Source organism: Protopterus annectens, chromosome 1.part0 (assembly GCF_019279795.1).
Source record: "Protopterus annectens isolate FY-2018-M chromosome 1.part0, PAN1.0, whole genome shotgun sequence".
NCBI lineage: Eukaryota > Metazoa > Chordata > Ceratodontiformes > Protopteridae > Protopterus > Protopterus annectens.
In genome coordinates, this window is record NC_056725.1 from 1536642010 (window position 1) to 1536658607 (window position 16598).

Consider the following 16598-nt stretch of genomic DNA (forward strand, 5'->3'; position numbering starts at 1 on the left):
AGCACTACTTGCTTGGGCAGTCTACTCCAGTCAGAGGTTTAGGAAGGACTCCATTCCAAATACCTTTGGCTAGAATTCACCTTGACTGGGAATGTGGAAAAGAAAGTAAGCAAGTGGGTGTGTTTGAAGATATTCCCTGATAAGGAATGCTTTTGAAAATGCAGTACCGTGTGTGCATGCAGTTACAAGCAGTCAGGCTTGGAGGCAAGCATGTGGGTCTGGTAGCCTGGGGGAGACCCAGACAGACTGCACACTTGCAGCTAGGACTAGTGAGTTGGTTACTTCAGGGAGGGAGCTACCCTGTAGCAATGAGACTGAAGGTGAGCCACAGCTGCTTGTGGGTACTGATATTCTGTTGGAGAGAATGACTGCAAGGGCAGAGGTGAGTAGTAGTACCCAGGCTGACAGTGAGGCACCGCTGTCAAAGGATACCAGACTTCCTGTGGAAGGGGAGCTGGGAAGGCTTACAAAGAGAGAGAGAGAGAGAGATGAGACAGGCTCAGCTCTCAGACCCTACATTACAAGGCCTGAGACACGTAGCTAGTGAGGCACCTGATTCTCAAGGGAAGGGGGAATCTGTATACTGGGACAAAGGGTTACTGTACAGAGAGTGGACCCCTGAGGGAAGGCTAGACATTGACAGACTACAGCAGTTGGTAGTGCCCAGAGCCTACTGTCTGGAACTTGTAGCCATAGCCCATGATATTCCCTTTGCATGTCATATGGGCATAAAACATACAAAGAGACGCATTATGCCGAACTTCTATTGGCCTGGGATTTCCAGAGATGTAACAGGGTCCTGCAGGACCTGTGAGCAGTGCCAAAAGGTAGGCAAGGCAGGAAACAAGGTGAAAGCTCCTTTGGTGCCTCTGACAGTGATTGAGGAGCAATTTCAGTGGGTAGCTATGGATATTGTAGGGCTTCTGAGTACCCCAAGTTCCACAGGGAAAAAGTATATCCTAGTGGTAGTAGATTGCGCTACCAGATACCCTGAGGCAGTGGCTCTGTCTTCCATTGAGGCAGAAAAGGTGGCAAATGTTTTGTTAGAAATTTTCAGCAGGGTAGGTTTTCCAAAAGAAATAATGACTGACATAGGTGCCAATTTCATGTCAGACCTGCTGGCTTGTCTGTGGAAGCAATGGTGGGGTGAAGCACCTAAAGACCACCCCCTATCATCCCCAGACTAATAGTCTTGTTGTGAGGTTAAACTCTACACTCAAAGATGATGGTACAGGCATTTGCAGACCAGTTTAAGAGGGACTGGGACAAATATCTGCCCCATCTGTTTTTGGATTACAGAGAAGAGCCCCAGGAATCCACAGGTTTTTCACCCTTTGAGCTGCTATATTGGCATATGGTGAAGGGACCTCTAGATTTGAATCAAGATGAGTGGGAGGGTGAGTATGAATCCCACAAGGAGTCTGCTGTGGCATATATCCTAAACCTCAGAACAAGGCTCAGGGAACTCCTGGGCTTGGCCCAGGAGAACCTGGCAGAGGCCCAACAGCAGAAAAAGGTCTGGTATGACAGGAATGCTTGAGCTAGAGGGTATGCTCTAGGGTGGTAGGCAATGGTTCTCATTCTTGTCAGACACAACAAGCTGCAGGCAGCTCGGAAGGGACCCTAGAAGGTGGTAAGGAAGGTCAGTGATGTTAATACGGTAGAACTGCTAGGCAGGGGGCACAAATTGTACCATGCTACCATGATGAAACCTTACCATGACAGGGAGGCCCTTGTGCTAAGTATCTGCAGTACAAGACAGGAGGAGTCTGAGGGGGATCTAGGGCTACAGGGAGCCAGCAAGGAAAATCCCAAATTACTATGGTGGAGCCTAGGGCTGCAGGCATATGATGGGACAGTGCAGCATGGCACTGGGTCAGCAATGCCAAGACAGCTGGAATCTCAAGACAGGGCATAGGGTAAGGTATTCCCAGATGGGCTCAACCCCAGCTGGAATCTCAAGACAGGGCATGGGGTAAGGTATTCCCAGATGGGCACAACCCTCTCAAGCAATGTTTCTCAAGGGTCACTTGAAAAATTATCTTGAGTTTTCGGTGGGGGATGGAGAATTGTGACACTGCCAGCCCAGCTATCTGGAATTTTGTAAATAATCATATGTCATTTGTGAATATTACTATGATTCATATGCTTGTCTTACAAATGTAAAAGAACTGCATGTTATGTACTGAGCTTTAAGAATGTAACCACAGTGTACCCTACTTGAAAAGAACAGAAATATATGTAAACTGCAGACATGTGCAAATGTATATTTTAATACTAGAAACTGGAACATACAGAGTTAACTTGCAAAGCGTCAAGATAAGTTGAAAAGTAAAGAGTTTTACGATTGTGTTATCTCAATTTCAGTGCAGCAAGCAGACAGAGTATTTAGAGCTGAAGGTTTTCCTATTGTATTGATACAGAAATAATTACTAGGTTTCAAATGTAAGTGTTTTATTGCTCTATGACTTCCTAGCAGCTGCACACTTCTGAGAGACATGTATTTTTGACACAGAGGTGTTACATTCTAAGTATCTGTTTAGCCTGGGAACTGAAGTCAGGTGACAAAGAGTGATGTCATCTGAGCTAACCCAGCAGTAATGTTGATCATTAATTTAAGAACTCTCTCAGAGAAAGAATGTGCATTTTGTATCTTGTCTTGGACCTAAAAAACATCCATTATCTGCATTTGCCTTGCTCTGTAAGTAAGTTATTTAAGGCATAGTATCTTTTAGATATAGATAGGAATATAGTAAAGATTAGTTTAGATGTTTTCTGTATTTATTTGAGACTGTCCTGCAATGTGGTCTTATATTTCCTGTGATTCTGAACATTGTAGTTACTGTGTTGTTTGAGTATTGTCTTGTTTTTTTTATTATTAAATATATTTAAACCTTTTAATTGTGGCTGGTTTGTTTAGAGATATTTAAGCTCTGAGAGTACTTGCATATGTATTTGGTGACACTGTATAGGCCACTCCAATAGCCTTGCTCTTTGTCACCTTTACCATTTGGATAATATTAACATTACACAGTAGGATTGCCAGTGCTTTGTGTCCCTGCCCAAGTAGCTGACGCACACACACACTTTCAGATATAACTTATATACAATCACACAGACACTCCTGGGGAAGGCTGGCACAGGTTTACTAGCTATGCCCCCTTCTGCCCAGACTATAAGGTAGTTATGACTGCCCACCAACCACTACCTATCAGCTACTCCAAGGTCCTTACAAAGGGTGCCCAAACCTACTGTGTAATGTTACTATTATTTGTTAATGTTAGTTGATTAAAGTGTACAACCTGGGGGAGTTGAAGCCAATTTAGCTGTTTTAAGTGATGTACAGTGATGTGATCTATGTAAGGCACCAATGGCAAATCTTGCTATTTTATTATAGCAAGATTCCAGTTGGATTAAGTCAGCTTTGCGGAGATTGGTTAATACTGGGGAGGCATAGAGTAGGGTTGACAGGGTGTGTGTGCGAGCTATGGTAGCTTTGTGTTGCTTGTAAGAAACTGTTTATTAATATGCATGAGTCCCATTTTCTTGTGAACCTTTTTGATAGTTTGCTCTGCTCTGTGAATATCAACTTTCAAGTTACTGTCGATTACGACCCCAAGCAGTTTAGTGTGAGTAATTGGGGTGATCATAGTTTTGTTTCTGGACAAGATATTAAAAGACTGGGAAGATGAGGGAGATCTAGTTGGGCTAAAATGAAGGACCTTAGTTTTGTTGGGATTTAAAATGAGCTGGGAGTTAGTGAGTCGTGTTTCTACAAACAGAAAGGAATCTTGGGTTATGGGGTGGAGGTCTTGCAGCTACACATATTAGAGTGGAGTCATCAGCGTATTGTACTACAGTGGCGTGTGGAGCAGAGGTGCTGAGCTGGTTAGTGAATAGAGAGATTGCGCTTTGTGGAACTTCTAAGGTGACTGGAAGAAGAGAGGAAAGTTAGTGATGCCATTGGACAGCTTGCAGTCGTCCTGCTAGGTAGCTTTGGAAACATGTGATGATGGAACTGCTGAGGTTTAGGATGGAAAGAATACTGATGACTTTGTGATTTACTATGCCAAAGGCTTTGGATAAGTCTAAAAATATGGTGGATACAAATTGTCCATTGTTTCTATGGTGGTTCACTGTGTTAGTAAAGGACAGTTGTGCTGTGGTGGTGGTGGTGTAAAAGGGATGGAAACCATGATGGGTGTTTGATAGTAGTTTGTGTTTGAGAACGTATTCCATTAGCTGGGTGTGCATGACTCTTTCTAGTATTTTGGATAAGGGAGATAGCATGGTAATTGGGCAATAATTGGTGAGTTCAGTGGAAATACTTCCCTTGTGTAGTGGTTGATTGTGGGAGGTTTTCCATATAACAGGTACCTGGCTTTCCAATATTGATTGGTTTATGAGTATGGCTACTGGGTAGGCTATTGCTTCAGCTGCAATTTGTAGAAATTCTGCTGGAAGGTTATCAGCAACTAGGGTTGTTGGTTTAAGCTTTTGAAGTATTTTTTATAGATTTAACAGATACTGGGTGTAAGGTTAAAGTGGAAAGTGGAGTCTTGGGATTTGGTGCTGTTCAGGGGAGTAAACAGGGTAGGGTTGCCTACAATGCCTTGAGAACTTGCTAGGCATTTAATAGTTTCTGTGAAGAATTTATTGAATTGGGTTGCTATATTATCAGAATTGTTAGCTGTTATTGGGGTGGGGTTAGCACATTTACCTGGATGAAGTATGTTATTAACTGCCGCCTAGAATTTTTGAGGGTTTTTTTGCATGTTTATTTTGGGTGTTTTGGTAGTAGTTGATTTTGTCTAATTTTACTAGATTTTTAGTTTTATTCCAAAGTTCTAGGTATGTTTGCTTAGTTGTTTGGGTTTTGTTTTTGTGAAATTGCTGCCAGGCTTAGTCTCTAGCCTTGAGTAAGGATCTACATTCTTTAGTTAGTCAGGGTGCATAATTAGATTTTACTCTGATTGTTCTAGGGGGTGCATGGCAGTTTAGTATGTCTAAGAATATGTTGTTGAATGAGTTTACTGCATCTTCTAGAGATATCTGTTTGAGGGATTCCCAGTACAACTACCTAGAGCGGTGATGAAACTATTTAAGTTGAATTTTTTATCTGATTAATTGGAAGGTGGGCAGGATGACATAGTGAGTCTGCGTCCTAAGAAGAAAGGTTAGTTGATTGTCACTTAGACTGTCTGGCAGACAGCCTGATTGAGATGCTAAAGAGGGGTTGATTACCAAAATCTGGTCAAGGATTGATTGTCGTTTGGAAGATTTATCAGTCCTTGTAGGGGAGGTGATGAGTTTGGTGAACCTATGGAGGTTTATATGGGATGATGGATTTTCTGAGCAGCTGTTAAACCAATCAATATTGAAGTCACCAATAAGGAAGGTTTCTTGTGGGAGGGAATTGGAAATCCAAAGTAGTATTGTTTTCCAGAGGGATTGTTTCCTGGTGGGATATAACTGCCTATGATATTAATGTGTTTTTTTGGGATTCATTTTTAATTTGGCAAAGGTAAGTACATAAATTAATGCAGAACTCCATATATTATTTTAGATTTCCATGTATTATCACTACACTTAATATAAAGTGTACTTCAGGACCTTTATAATGCTTTCACTGTTAGCACACTAACGCACGTCTATAGAAATATTCCAGACTGTTATATAATAAATTCAGCAAAAATTCAGATTAAGGACTTCTCATCCTACAATGTAAGAAGAAAAGTATAAGGACTTTCCATCCTCCATGGAAACAAGAAAAGTGTTATACCAAAGTCAACAACGTACTATGTAAGGTCCAATTTGAAAAAGACTTGTTCTCAGTGTATGTAACCACTTACACTGACAGCAGGTGTTTTGGAATCTGGCCCCCTGGTGTAAACCTGCTTATAGATAGGCCTTACACTGAAGTAAGTCACTTACACTGAGAGAAAGTATTTTGGAATCAGGGAGAACTTACATGGAGAACTCTTCTTGAATCTGGCCCTAATCTCATCAAAATTGTACTACAGCTCAGTCAGACATCTTAATCAGTATGAGGACTAACTACACATAAAGTTACTGTTCATGCTGTCCTGTTGTGATGACATATCTTTTATGTTATCTGCATTACCTGGGATTTGTTGTGTGGATTTATTTTCAAAATCCCACTATATTTAAATATCTATGTTGAATCTTATTAATGCTGCTATACTTTAGGCGAATTTCTGCATGACTTCTGATGATTACCTACATTTGTACACTGCCACTTTGCAAAGATCAGGACTAAAATGGGTCAAAGGACCAAACCATACAGTTATCAAAAGAATCAATGAAAAATAATTTTCCATTTCTTTACCGGGTTAGTCTGACTGGACACAAGGTGACCATTTTCAGCGGAGGCCCGGGGAGAAAAGCTCCAGATACATAGTAAAAAATTATAAAAAAAATAATAAAAATTATATAAACATAGCTATTTTGTACAAAGAGCATAGAACATATAAAAGGAGTAAAATCAGAGTTTTACAAATGATGCAGCATACAGTGGTTAGAATATTGAGAAAAAATTAAACAAGATATTATACAACAAATGTACAACTGCTTGAACATAAATTCAAAAATAAGTTTCCATAGACAAACAGGGTCATAAACTAGAAATCATAACTATAAAGGTTGCCTAAACACCTGGTTCACAGTACTATGCAGTAAGTGAAACTACACAGTCCATCTGTGATCTAGGGATGTTGAAAGTCAGGACCAGGTGAAATTAGTCTGGTTCTGTACAGGAACATATCCAAGTTTTGAACAGGAGATCTTTTAGTAGGGATTTGAAAGTATGTTTACTATTTATACATCTAATGTTAGGGGGGAAAGAGTTCCAGGCCTTAGCAACTGCATATGAATAAAGAGATTCGCCTGAGTTATGTAAGCAAATGGTAACAGTCAGTAGGGCGGTACTGGAAGATCTTAGTTGATGCACAGTATTATGGAAGGTGAGCAGACCAGAGAGGCAGGTATTTTATTTGGTTGGTATAGTAGTTGATGGGTCAGGAGAAGTTGATTGTATTTTAGTAGGTTAGGGAATTCTAACCATCCTAGTTGTCTTAGGGAGAGGCAATGGTGAGAATGAAACTTAGCATTGGTTGCAAAGTTTGATATTTTATTGTAGCAGGTAGATAGTTTCAGAAGGTCAGAATTGTTTAGGTTAGTTACAACTGGGGAAGTGTATAGTAAGGTGGAGAGTAGATGGGTACAAGAGATAGTGATTTGGGATTCCTGTGTGAGGAAGCTCTTGCAGTGGCAGAGTGAAACATTTTTTTATGAACCTTGGCAGTTATTAGTGCTATATGTTTGTCAAATTTTATGTTTTGGTCAATAGTTACACCTAGTAGCTTGGCTTGAGTTACTGGTGCGATAAGGGTATTGTTGGAGGATGATATTGAGAATGGTGATGTAGGAGTGAAAGTTTTGGATGGGTGGAAGATCATGAGTTGAGTCATAGATGGGTTTAGTACGAGTTGGGAGGAATTTAGCCATTTTTCTATAGTAGTGAAGGCTACCTGGGTTCTGTCTTGGAGTAATTGTAGAGAAGGGGCTGAGCAAATAAGGGTGGTGTCATCACCATACTGTACTGTTATTAGTTTGTAGGGTAGCTGAGGGAAGGTTATTGGTAAAGATGGAAAATAGTAAGGGACGAAGAATGGGATGCTTGTGGAACACCTTGTCCCACTGGGAAGAGAGGGGAGAGAGAGTTATGCCATTTAACAGCTTGTTGCCAGAGGGACATATAATTTTTAAACCACAGAAGAGGGGAGTTAGCCAGATTGAGCTCAGAGAGAGTCGATAGTAATTTGCAGTGGGACAGGTCCTTGACAGGTCTAGGAAGACAACAGATACCAAGTTACCAAGATTTCTTTGTTGGTTGAAGTGGTCAGTAAAGGATATAAGGGCAGAGGTGGTACTACTGTTTGGGTGAAATCCATGTTGGGAATTTGCTAGCAGGTTATATTGAAGATGATTCAGTAGTTGGGTGTGTACACATTTTTCTAAGACTTTAGATAGGGGAGATAGTAATTATCACCCCATAGCTGTACTAAGTTCTGTCGAAGAACCACCTTTGTGTAGGGGGATGACAATACATTTTCCAGAGAGGGGGGACAGTGTGTTCAGCTATGGATCTACTGATGAGTATGGAAACAGGGTAGGCAATGGCAGAGGTGGCAATCCTGAGGTAATCAGCAGGGAGTTTACCAGCAGCAAGAGTGGTGGGTTTCAATTTGGCAAGGTGTTTATGAATTAGGTCAGTTGGAAAGGGTTTAAGAGAGAATTGGGAGTTGGTCTTATGGTGACAGTTTTGTATTTTGGCGGTAGTTGTAGTAGTAGTGGAGAAATTGCTAAATAACTTTTGGATGGAGGAGGTGAAATAGTCAAACTGGGTGGCAATATCATTGTTATCACATTCAATGTTAGGGTTTGGGGAGGTGATTTTGCCTAGTTGGAGAATGTGGTTGATTGTAGACCAGAATTTTTGTGGATTGCTGTAGTGAGTTTTTTGGAGCTGGATATAATAACTTTTTTGTCATTACGTATTTGTTTTTTTTGCTTTGTTTCTGAGCACTAGGAAGTATTGTCGATTTGTACTTGTTTTGCTGGTACACCAGGTTGTCCAAGCTATGTCTCATTGTTTGAGTAGGGATCTTGTGTCCTTTGAGATCCAGGGGGCTGGGTTGGTTTTAGTAAGAATTATGGGTACCTGTCAAATCTTCGCTCAAAATTTCAAACATTACACGATCGAGACCAAATGTTCGAAATTTTGCATGCTCGAAGATGGACTTTCAACGGCACTGTAGGGTGCAGATAGGGAGAATTTCCCTTTTCTGCACTGACGTGCGGTCTCGGAGTTGGTATATTTAAGTTGGGGGGGGGTGTGGGGGTGCAGAGGCCTTGCCCCCCTGCCTACACTGTTAGTGTTTTTTTCTGTGTTTTCTTTTTTTTTTTTATGTTCGAACATCCAAATGTCGAACATTTGGTCTCGACCATGTAATGTTCGACATTTTGGATGTTTGAACATTTAACATAGACCCTAGAATTATACATTGTGGGGCCAAAAGATTAAGGATACCTAAGAAGGTAGTATTAAAGTACTCCATGGCTTCAACTAATGGTAGTTTTAAGAGATGACCAATTTATGTTTTTTAAGGTGTTGATGAATAGGTCTGGTAGGAAATTTTTGGAACTACGGATAGAAAATAGGATGAGGGTTTTTATGGGTTTTGTGTGCTGTCTTAGTATGAATGTGGGTAGCGATCACTGAGGGAGTCGGGTAACATACCAGATATACTGGCAGATGAAGGCTTGTTGGTTAAAATCCAGTCCAATATGGATTCCTTTTTGGTGGATTTGTCTATACGGGTGGGGGTTTGAATAAGTTGTGTGAAGTTAAATAGGTTTAAGTGGTACTAAAGGGGGGATAAATGTCTCCTGAGGGAGGGTGGTGGAAGTCCAATGTAAAATGGACTCTAGGGTGGCAATATTGTCGCCTGATGGTATGTGGACACCTATAATGTTGAGATGTTTCTGCTGGTTTAATTTTATATTTTGAAACAGGGTTTCTGCATAGCCGAAAGTGGTGATATCTTTACATATTTGTTGGAGAGTAAGGTTGCGCCTGTAAAGTAGGGCAATGCCCCTGCCTCTTTTAGCTATTTGATTACATCTAAGGATGCTGTAGCCAGGAGGGACTATGGTAGTATCTTTGACGTGGGGCTTGAGCTTGGTCTCGGTTAGGAGTATAATGTCAGGGTTATAGAAGGATATAGAGGCATGAACCTCTTCAATTTTATTCATGATGCTGCAGATGTTAATTTTATTCATGATGCTGCGGATGTTTATACTGAGTATTAAGAGGTCAGAGGGTTTTTGCTTGCAGGGGATATTAGGTCCATGTAGGTTTGTAGTGGTGGATATAGTAGTGGAAGGTCCTGGGTTAGGGTGGATACCGCCACTGAGTGCAAGTTGGTTAGTAGCAGTTGTCAGTGTGTGTAGGTAATTGGCGATCATATTGTGTAGGAGTAAATTAGTTTCTTTGTAGGTGAGCTTGGTGAACTCAAATGAGGTGTGGTTGAAGATGGTAGGTGAAATGTATATACGCTTATGGTGGTGAGCATGGGGGAGTTTAGGTGACTGTGGTTAGTGATAGTGGAGTGGTAGGAAGTTACACTGTAGGGAGAGGAGATCTGCTATGATAACAGGAGGTGCAAGCATGGTGATAGTTGAAGGGGGTGGTGGTAGCATATGTGGAGTTAAGTTATCTGGTTTGGGAGTTATTACAGGGAGAAAGGATAGTGTGATGTGGCAGAGCACCACAGAACAAATTAATGAGCAGGTGGTGAAAGGAAAGATGGGGGAGTGTTTGGAGAATGATGCAATAGGTTGATGGGAGGTATTAGGTAAGTCAGGTGACTGTGATTATGAATAAATTTGGGTATAGGCATGGTAGGTGGGATAAGGGGGCAGGGTGGGGAGCAATGTGAGCCAGAGCCAGAGCGATAGCGATGGCGAACAGAGCGGGATGAATCAACTCCACAAGGTAAGGAACTCAGCAAAGAACTGAGACAGTGAGCCAGAGTAAGTAAGGTACTGGTTAAAGTGTGATTATATTTAACTGTGACTGGCAACACTACTGCAACTTTTATGGGCAGTAGCTAACAGTAAATCAGGGTTGACTGTTAATTAAGGGATGCTGTTAATTTTAAGTCAGTGGCAAAGAAAAGGGGGGGGGTGTATGGCAGGCCTTAGCGTCCTTGCACACTACTCACTCAGAACAACAAGTAAGATACTTTAATGAAAAAAACACCTACAGGTTTTAATACCTAGAGCAGCTCTGTAATGGATGATGGTGGAGCAGGTAGTAGACTGGCGCAGCTTCAGATCGCAGAGTGCAGTCCCGAGGGAGAGGCAAAGCAGCAGAGTTATATTTTCAGTAAAAAATCCAGCAGGTATATTTAAACACTGTAAAAGAGAGCAGAGGTATAGGCAGATATTACCACACAGTGCTTCAGTTTACAGACTTAAATCAGTGAACCTTAAACATTCAAACATAATTCTAGCAAATGAGAACTTAGTATCTTAAAATGATGACCCTTTTAATAACTATTAAACAGTACCTAGTAATATATTTTTATAAGCTCTACTTGTTCATATCTATTTTCTAATATACTGTTTTATAAATTTTTAAAATACTTTAGATTACATTTACACATTATTTATTATGTAAGACCTTTGCTTATATATAAAGTTCTTACAAATGCTACTTATTATTTTAATCACTACAAGGGAGAGATGAGTAAGCACAGGGATAAAGAATTATTTATATAACCAAAGCTTTTTTATGTACACATTTCACTAATACTATGTTTGATTTTATTGGTGGATTTTGTCGTATGACAACTTTTTTGTATTAGACGGGATTAGTAGTGGTTTAAAAATGTATCTGATAAAGTCTTTATAACTTTCAACAAAAACACTGAGTATTGGTTTTGCTTGTTTTTACTGCTGGCTTTTTTTTTTAGCATGAAAACCATACAGGTCGAAAAAGCTGTGACGTAAACTGAATGAATGAAATTTCCTGTCAAGTGACTTGCAAACAAATATAAAAACCTCAACAGTACAATAAATACATTGGTGACACAATCACATTTTGTGTAATGTAATATTTGTAAATCCAGCATCAATTTGCACACTTTATCTTCAACTTTCTTAACAGCTGTAGAAATGAGAAATGTTAAATGTGTTTTTACTACACATATTTTTCAACAACAAAGATTACGCAGCTATTACATGATATGCACAACATTACTTTAGAAAGCAACACATATCATCAGTAGTGATCATCAATAAATCACAACAGAATGCCAGAGTGAAGCACATTTTCTTGTTTTAGGCAATATTAAATGTTGAACTTCAACTGTTGCAGATAAAAAATGATTATGATGATTTTTTTCAGTAGTTCAGTAATTAATAACCCATAAATGGCTCCGGTATAAGAATGACATTAAATCAAAGTTGAAAACGGTAAATCTGAATACAAAAAAATAAAATAAAATAAAATCATAGCACTATTTTAAAAGTACAGTCAGATGACAGGTATGACAATGTTTTTACTATCAGGAGTTTCCATCTAGTCCAACAGGAATTATTATTTATTGCTTCCAAACAAATGCACACACATACATATATATGTGTGTGTGTATAAATATATACATATATATATATATATATATATATATATATATATATATATATATATGATTATTTTGAACAGTTTTATGAGGTGACATTCTTATTTACATAATTTAACATGACATGTTTCATTTCATTGCTCGTAACACTTAGCCACAAAATGCACTTCAATGGCCAGTGGACCACAGTGTTTGCCTTTATTTATTTATTTTTCATTTACCATTGTTAACCAGGTTGGTACACTAGTCTGAAGACACATTTCAGGCTCCAAAAAAGGCAATATAAAGTACAAATTATGACAGCAATGATTCTATAGTATGGTATACAGGCAAAAGTATAAGAGAAACAAATTCACTTAAATGGGCACAGGAAAATAAATACATATAGGATACAGTCAAGAATTCTCTTGGAAATAAACAAAAAATGAAGGCAGCCAGTTATACAATAGAAATAACAAAAATAACTACCACATCAATGGTAGTCTACCGAACACAGAAGGAGTTATAAGAGATCTAGAAACACAGGTTGACAGCAACCTCTCTTTTGACCACCACACTGCCACTGTGGTCAGAAAGTCGTTCTATGTGGCACATCTCATTACTAAGGGTTTTGCATCCAGGAAGAAAGAGGTCATTGTCTCCCTCTACTCTTCCCTCATTAGGCCAGTCATGGAGTACAATGCCCCATTTAGCATGTACCTCACTAGACACCTGCAACAACTGGAGAGGCCAAAAAAGTACCTCACAAAGAGGATCCTAGGCCTAAAACACTTGTCCTATAGGGACAGACTCAAAAAACTCCAACTATTTTCTGTCTCATATTGCCTACTTAAGAGGCGATCTCTGCTTGACTTACAAATCCATGTCTGACCCAGCTAAAGAAATCATAATCCCTCCAGTCCACATGCTCCAGAGACCTCAACCTCATTATCACAATCAACAGAACAAGCTGGAGGGACAGTTCATAACGCAGAGACTGTCCATGCTATGGAACAGACTTCCCATACATGTAAAACAGAGCACCCCACTGACCCTCTCTTCAAGAGAAATCTTGATAAGTGGATGGGAAATAGAAAATTCATCCCGGGGATCACTCCAGTGGCTTTACTCGACAGAGGCACTGGAATTAAGGTCGGGTGGCACAATGCCAGGGTAATCCTATGGGCTAGGCTTGTTCATAGGTTCATACTAGGCTATCTGCCCAAGGGCATTTATAAGCCTAGCCCATAGTTATGTGGCTTTCGCCACCCCTTTAGTTTGAATAAAAACTATGCCTATCATTTTTCTGTGCCTCTGTCAAGCAGTGACACTGAAGTAATCCCTGGGGTATATCTGCGATCTCCCATCCATTGGTCAAGATTCCTCTTGAACAAGGCCAGCGAGGTGCTCTGCCTCACATGTACCGGGATTTTGTTCCACAGCATAGGGAGTCTCTGGGTGATGAATCTGTCCCTCCAGCACGTTCTATTTATAACCGTGTCAAGGTTTAAGTCTCCCGCCCTTGTGGTTCTGAGGGATCTAGATTTTTGAGGTGAAGCATATTCATCAAATCTGGGTTTGACATGGCCTTATATGTCAGGCACAGGTCACCTCTGAGCAAGCGGTATGAGACTGAATAGAGCTGGAGTTCTTTCAGTCGGGCAGCATAAGACATATTTTTGAGACCCTTTATCCTTTTGGTGAGGAACTTTTGGGGCCTTTCAAGCTGCAGCAGGTGTCTGGTCAGATACATTCGAACGGAGCATTGTACTCAATCATAGGTCTAATGAGTGATGAGTACAGGGGATGATGACCTCCTTGATCTAGATGTGAATCCCTTCATGATCAGGTGGGCGATATAGAAGGTTTTCCTAACTACTTTAGCAACATGAGTGTCAAAGCGAAGGCTACTGTCAACTTGGGTCCCCAGATCCCTGATGACTTTTTCTGTGCTCAGTGGATTGCCACCTATATGGTAGCTAGGGGTAACCTTGTTTTTCCCAAAGGGTATGACTATGCATTTTTGGCGTTTAACTTCAGGCCATGGCTCTGGCACCAGTTATCCGTTTCTGTGAGGCCCTTCTGGAGGATATCTGTGTCAGATGTGTTTTCGACTATGGCGCCCAGTTTGCAGTCATCTGCAAACTTTGTCAGCCATAACCCTCCTGTGTTTGCTTGTACTTCAGAAAAGTAGATGCCGAACAAGAGTGGACCCAGGACTGAGCCCTGTGGGACACCACTTGTGACAGGCTTTGAGTCTGACATGGCTCCAGCAACTCTGACCCTGTGGGTTCTGTCACTTAGCCAGTTTGCAACCCATCTTGTGATGTATGGGTTTACATTCAAGCTGATGAGTTTTTCGATGATACCTGAGTGGGGTATTGTGTCGAAGGCCTTTGCCAGGTCGAGGTAGGCTGTATGGACTGCCTTTCCCTCATCAATGGCCTTGGTGACTGTCTCGAAAAAGTCAACCAAGTTTAAGAGGCAGGATCTGCCTTTGACAAAGCCAAACTGGGTTGGATCCAAAGTCTGCAAGTTCCCTATGTCTTTATTTATGAGTTCCATTATGATCCTCTCCATGGCTTTGCAGATAAGGCTTGTCAAGCTAATGGGGCGGTAATTTCCAGGGTCTGTGGAGGCACCGCCCTTATGAAGTGGGACCACAGTCGCCGTGCGCCACTCCTTGGGTGCGTATCCTGAGGTGAGGCTAAGATTAAACAGCTGTCCTAACTGTGGGTTTAATTCCTCGTTGAGTTCATGAAGCACACAGCCAGGGACACCATCCGGTCCCATGGATGCTGTGTTTTTTGCCTTAGTGAGGGCAGTTCTCACCTGGGCGTTGGAGATGTTTGGGGGGGCTACAATCCTCTGGAATAGATATCTCTCCTTTTGGGGGGGAGAAGTTTGCACTGAACCTGTCAGCCAGTATGTTAGCAATGTGTGTAGGTTCAGTAATTTTCACATCATTTTGAACTAATTCTGAGCATATCTGGGAGTTTCCTCCTAGGTTTCTAACATAGCTAAAGAAGGCCTTATGATTGTCTTTAGATTCATTGGCGATTTTTCTCTCAAAATTTGCCTTGGATGATTTTATGAGAGCTCTTAGTTTTTTATTTATAATGATCAAAGGTGTCTTGCCTTTCAAGGATTTTGCCCTATCTTGTAGTAGCTTCCTCCTTTTGTTGTAGAGCTTGTTTATGGCTGGGGTCCACCAGACTGGATGCTTGCCTTTGGTACAGGGAGTCTTAGTTTTGTTTGGGATTGCCTGATCCATGCAGTCCTGTAGGTGCTGGTAGAAGGCATTTGTAAGTGATTCAGCGGTTTGAGTAATGTTTACCACTGGCTCAGGGGCCTTAAAGGAGACCACACTAGTTTTTAGAAGTGTGAAATCGGCTTTTGAGAAGTTTTTCACTGTGGTCTTTTTTGTTTCAGGGGGGGGCGGGATGAGGACCTCCAGCGAGATTAGTTTATGATCTGATCTCACCAGTGAGGGGTATACTTCCGGTGTTGAACATTTTGATCCCATGTTCGTGATGATGAGATCAAGTATGTTTTCTCCTCTTGTGGGGATGGTGACTAGTTGTTCCATGGCATTTGAGTTTATGAACTCCAGGAATCTTTGGGTTAGAGTGTTCGGGCTTGAGTAGTGTTCCCAGTCTATATTAGGGTAGTTGAAGTCACCTAGTATGATGGTGTTTGGAGATACATTTATCCTCCAATGTTTTCAGGAAGGCCATGTGAGGTTCCCGAGTTTGAGAGGGTGGCCTGTAACATGCTACAAATTGCAGAGCAGTCTTGCCTATGGTTAATTGCACCTGGATGGTCTCCGATGCATCGTGCGTTGCCACCAACCTTGAGGTGTGGGTGTCCTTTATGAATATGGACACCCCCCCTCCTTTCTTGGTGTTGTCCGGATTTTGGGGCCGGAACGCATGATATGAGGTGAAACCTGTTAGTGCTGGGGTGCTCTCAGGAGCCTTGAACCAGGTTTCTGTCACAGCACAGACATCGATGTTCTCCATATTGAGAAGGGCCTCGAGTGCGTGCATCTTGAGATTGAGACTTCTGGCATTGAGCAGCATTACCCTTAGTTTTTTTCCTTTTTGGTGTTCTAGGGTGGTAGGTTTAGAATTTGAGCCTTGCCTAAAAAAGGCACTATGGGGGTGGCAAGAGCCTTTGCCAATATCCGGAAGCCCAGGGGTGACAGGTGCAAGCCGTCCCTTGCGAAGCAGCGTGGCTTGTCCAGCATGTCATCCCAGGCAGACAGACATTGGATCCCCTTTGAATGACACCAGAATTTAAGACAATTATTAAAGCTGATCATTTTATCACTGTATTGTGGCATCATTCTAGGTGAAGGTAGGATACTGCTCAAGGTCAGGGTCATAC

At 41.2% G+C, this 16598-nt stretch overlaps 1 protein-coding gene across 5 annotated transcripts in view; it reads right to left on the bottom strand.

Moving 5' to 3' along the window:
- Window positions 1-16598, bottom strand: part of FAM227A (family with sequence similarity 227 member A) — a 1098330-nt gene that overhangs the window by 1076691 nt on the left and 5041 nt on the right. For 2 of the 5 annotated variants that reach the window (XM_044067984.1, XM_044067954.1), the window contains exon 2: window positions 10851-11001. The exons of 2 other annotated variants lie outside the window; for them this stretch is intronic. The gene's annotated coding sequence lies outside the window, so the exon portion shown is untranslated. The remainder of the gene's footprint in view (window positions 1-10850; window positions 11002-16598) is intronic. One more of the 5 variants, XM_044067965.1, reaches the window with a different exon arrangement.